The sequence below is a fragment of the Lactuca sativa genome, chromosome 9, assembly GCF_002870075.4.
Source record: "Lactuca sativa cultivar Salinas chromosome 9, Lsat_Salinas_v11, whole genome shotgun sequence".
Taxonomy (NCBI): domain Eukaryota; kingdom Viridiplantae; phylum Streptophyta; class Magnoliopsida; order Asterales; family Asteraceae; genus Lactuca; species Lactuca sativa.
Window position 1 is genome coordinate 116,813,979 of NC_056631.2, and position 5,247 is coordinate 116,819,225.

The window sequence follows — 5,247 nt, forward strand, 5'->3', positions numbered from 1 at the left end:
GAAAAGAGGGTTCTTATAAAGATTTCATGAACGCGAAACCTACATCCTTTGATGGCACTGGAGGTGTCATTTCCCTTTCCCGATGGTTCGAGAAAATTGAATCCATCTTTGAAATCTGTGCTTGTTCAGAATCCGTTAAAGTAAAGTTTGCAGCCTGTACCTTCATTGATAAAGCTCTGACTTGGTGGAATGGCCGATTCAAATCCTTGACCCTACCTGTAGCCAATGCCATGGGCTGGGAAGCCATGAAAGAACTCCTCCTAGCTGAATACTGCCCTCGGGGCGAAATGCAGAAATTAGAGCACGAGCTTTGGAACTTAAAGATGAAAGGTTCTGATATTGCTGCATACACTTCTAGATTCGATGATCTTGCACTCCTATGTCCGGGATTAGTTACCCCGGAAAGTAAGAAGATAGAGAGGTTCATTTGGGGGCTGACCCAGCCAACCAAGGAAAATGTCTTAGTTGCACGGTCGAATACGTATGACAGCGCCAAGAGTTTAGCCCAGACCCTAATTGATCACAGTGACGATGTTGAGGAAACAACCACTACTCTTGAGCCGACCAAGAGGAGTGGTGAGAAAAGGAAGTTCTGGAAGAAGAAGAAGGGTCAATCTTCCTAGGGATCCTTAAGGAAAAAGCAGACTGTAGCAGTCCATGCTGCTACTACCCCCGTTGCTGCTACTTCTATTGTGGGATCCACAACTCAAACACCTACTAGCAGATATGTTGGTAATCTTCCCCTGTGTCACAAGTGCAAATACCACCACAACCCCAACCCCTGCCGCAAACTATCATGCACCAACTGTGGTAAGAAGGGACACACAATCCGATTCTGCAAAGCTACAGCCCAATCAGCCAATCAATCTTCTGGAGCAGGCGTTGGTCAATCCTGCTATAATTGTGGAGAGGTCGGGCACTTCAAAAGAAACTGCCCCAAGAAGACTACACCCGATAACACTGGAAGAGTCCTAGCCATGGGACGGGAGGAGGCAGTCGCCTATCCCACCGTTGTTTCGGGTACGTTCCTTCTCGACAACTCATATGCTAGTATTCTTTTCGATTCGGGTCCTGAAAGAAGCTTTGTTAGTCATGCGTTCAAACATAATCTTAAACCTAATCCCCAACCATTAACTAAAACGTTTACTATCGAGATGGCTAACTGTGAGAAAGAAAGCGCCAGCGAGGTGTTTGTAGGTTGTACCCTTACCACGAATGATAATTCATTTCCTATCGATCTTATGCCGGTATCCATAAAGAGCTTTGATGTCATCATTGGCATGGATTGGTTGAGTCCCAATCACGCCGATATTCTCTGTTTCGAAAAATCCATCTGTCTCAACCTTCCTGCGGGTCAGACTCTCATAATCTATGGCGATAAACTCAGCTCCAACCTCCGCATCATTTCCTGCATCAAAGCTCAAAAGCTCATGCATAAGGAGTGTCAAGCATTCCTAGACCATGTAATCAATGAGAAACAGGAAGTTAAAGACCTCGCGAGCATCCCCAAAGTCTGTAACTTTCTTGATGTGTTTCCCAAAGAGCTTCCAGGAATTCCTCCCGAGCGTCAGGTCAAATTCCGCATTGACCTAATTCTTGGAGCTACCCCCGTAGCAAAATCTCCGTATCCCTTAGCTCCAGCAGAAATGCAGGAGTTATTCAACCAACTCAATGATTTGCTCAGTAAAGGATTCATTAGACCAAGTTCCTCACCCTAGGGAGCTCCGATATTGTTTGTAAAGAAGAAAGATGGATCCTTTCGGATGTGTATTGACTACCGTGAGCTGAACAAGTTGACCGTCAAAAACCAATATCCCCTTCCGCGAATAGATGACCTCTTCAATCAACTCCAGGGAGCCAGCTACTTCTCCAAGATAGACCTTCGGTTAGGGTACCATCAGCTACGAGTTCATGAGAGTGATGTTTCCAAAACAGCTTTCAGGACTCGATATGGACACTACGAGTTCGTAGTGATGCCCTTCGGTCTAACCAACGCACCAGCAGTTTTCATGGACCTGATGAACCGGGTGTGTCGTCCTTATCTGGACAAGTTCGTCATTGTGTTCATTGAGGACATACTTGTCTACTCCAGAAGCGAAGAAGATCACAAACAGCACCTGCGGCTAGTGTTGGAAACCCTTAGATCCGAGAAGTTGTACGCGAAATTTTCCAAATGTGAATTCTGGATTCGGAAGGTAACTTTCCTCGGTCACGTCGTAAGCGAGGAGGGTATTCATGTGGATCCTTCCAAGATTAAAGCGATAGAGAATTGGTCGACACCAAAGACACCCACGAAAATTTGTCAATTCTTGGGTCTCGCCGGCTATTATCGGAGATTCATCCAGAACTTTTCCAGAATCGCCAAACCCTTAACCACTCTAACACAGAAAGGTGTACGCTTTTGTTGGAGTAAAAAGCAAGAAACCACATTCTAGACATTGAAGAAAGCCTTGTGCAGCGCGCCTGTTTTGTCCCTACCCGAAGGAACAGAGGACTTCGTTGTCTACTGCGATGCGTCTAATCAAGGCTTAGGTTGTGTGCTTATGCAAAGAGGAAAATTAATTGCTTATGCCTTTAGACAGCTGAAAGCACACGAGGTCAACTATACCACGCATGACTTGGAGTTAGGAGCCGTAGTCTTTGCACTGAAGATTTGGAGACATTATCTCTACGGGACCAAGTGTACGATCTTCACAGACCATAAGAGCCTGCAACACATCTTTGATCAGAAAGACTTGAACATGAGGCAACGGCGATGGGTAGAACTACTCAGCGATTATGAGTGTGAAATCCGTTACCATCCCGGCAAGGCAAATGTGGTAGCAGATGCCCTTAGCCGAAAAGAGAGTTCAAGCAGAAAAGTGAAGACCCTGACGATGACTATCCATTCCCACTTATCCATGCAAATCCGGGAAGCCCAGTTAGAGCCCTCAAACCTGAGAACGTGTGACTATCATCCTCAAATCCGGGAAGCCCAGTTAGAAGCCCTCAAATCCGGGAAGCCCAGTTAGAAGCCCAGTTAGAAAAGTGAAGACCCTGACGATGACTATCATCCTCAGACCGATGGACAGAGTGAGAGAACTATCCAAACTTTGGAAGACATGCTCAGGGCATGTGTCATCGATTTCGGAAAGTCGTGGGACACACATCTGCCTTTGATCGAGTTCTCGTACAACAACAGTTACCACACCAGCATCAAGACTGCCCCGTTTGAAGCCCTCTACGGTCGCAAGTGCAGATCCTCTCTGTGCTGGGCCGAGGTAGGGGACACACAGCTAGCCAAGCGTCGAGTCCCCAACAGTGCTCTCACTGGTCCTGAAATCATCCGCAAAACCACCAAGAAGATCATCCAAATCCGGGAACGATTGAAAGCTTCGCGAGATTGTCAAAAGAGTTACGCTGATAAAAGACGGAAGCCTCTGGAATTCTAGGTTAGAGACTGTTTCCTGTTGAAGGTCTCACCCTGGAAAGGCATGGTACACTTTGGAAAGCGTGGGAAACTTAATCTGAGGTACATTGGACCCTTCGAGATCCTCACCAGGATCGGTCCGGTAGCCTATAAACTTTATTTACCCCATGAGCTCAGTAAAATTCATCCTGTCTTCCATGTTTCAAACCTCAAGAAGTGCCTATCCGATGAAACCCTAGTGATTCCCTTAGACGAGATCGAGATCAACGAAAACTTGAACTTCTTGGAGGAACCGATCGAAATCATGGATTGAGAGGTCAAACGTACAAAGCAAAGCCGCATCCCGATAGTGAAGGTTCGCTAGAATGCCAAGCGGGGACCGGAATTCACTTGGGAGCGTGAAGACTCAATGAAACAGAAGTATCTGCATCTTTTTCCAGATCCATGATTTGTATCTTAATTTTGAATTTTGGGACGAAATTCTCTTTAACGGGGGATAATGTAACAACCCGAATTTCATACCATCATTTGTAATCCTTTTCGTTAATCCATTCGTCGTTTCCAATTTCGTTTCCGATTTCATTATTAAATTAGGTCGTATATTTGAGATTGCTATTATGACTTAATGGGTGTCCCAACGAATTTAGAACTCATTTTAACACCTCATTCTAGTAATCGGGAAATTTTTAGAATTAACCATATCGGGTTACGACAACTTGATCGGGTACGACCAAAAGCCCCGTCTAACGCCGGTATCGGGTAGAATTGCACCGTGTCCAAATCTTAGACACTATTTAAAGATGATTAAGCTTCCATTTGAAGCTTTTGCTCTCTCTCACTACTCTCTCTAGTCAATTGTATGGTTATGGAACTCGCAATTAGGATAACAAAGATTTACTTAATAGTAATAATGAATAAAATAATTAATTTACTTTGTATATATTAGTTTTATATATGTGTTAAAACTAATACATTTCACAAGGATAACCAGGTTTTCAGTATACATCTTTCACATTTGGTAACCAATATTCAGGAAAATATGGGATTTTCCTGGGGAACATTTGTATATAACCAGAAAAGTGTAACAAACCAGATAAATAAATTTTACATTTCACAAGGGTAAACATGTTTTTAGTGTACATCTTTACATTGCATTTTGGGATTCAATAACCAACTTTTAAGAAAATATGGGATTTTCTTTGTGTGTAACATTTTCAGAAACGGAAAGGAACTTGTACATTTCACAAAACAAAACCACTTATGAACTCACCAGCGTTATGCTGATTTTCAAATCGCTTGTATTCTCAGGTCCGCATTAGACAGGTACCCGATGATCCCTTTTCTCGAAGATGGAGTGCGTGGAAGACTCGTCTTATTTTGTTCATATATACTATGTATCACTTGTACAACTTACTTATGAAACAAATGTAAACTTTAATATATGTAATGTAATGGTTGTTTACTTTACTTACTATGTGCATTGGATTTGATACTCAACATGGAGTCAACCCCGAAAATGTTTCCGCCTTCGGTTTTCGGGGTGTGACAATATATATATATATATATATATATATATATATATATATATATATATTAGGTGTAAAACCCGTGTATTACATGGGTTGCTTAAAGAAAATAAACTATTAAAATGTTAATAATAAATAATTTTTAAAATCAAATTTTGAAATAAGGAATGAAAAACATACTAATTGCAATTTAGTATCATATTTATTACATTTGATACTTTACATATATAAGTATAAGTATTATGTGGCTTTTTAATATTAAACATTGAAAAAACCATAAATTGACATGTGGATATTATTTATTTAAAAAAT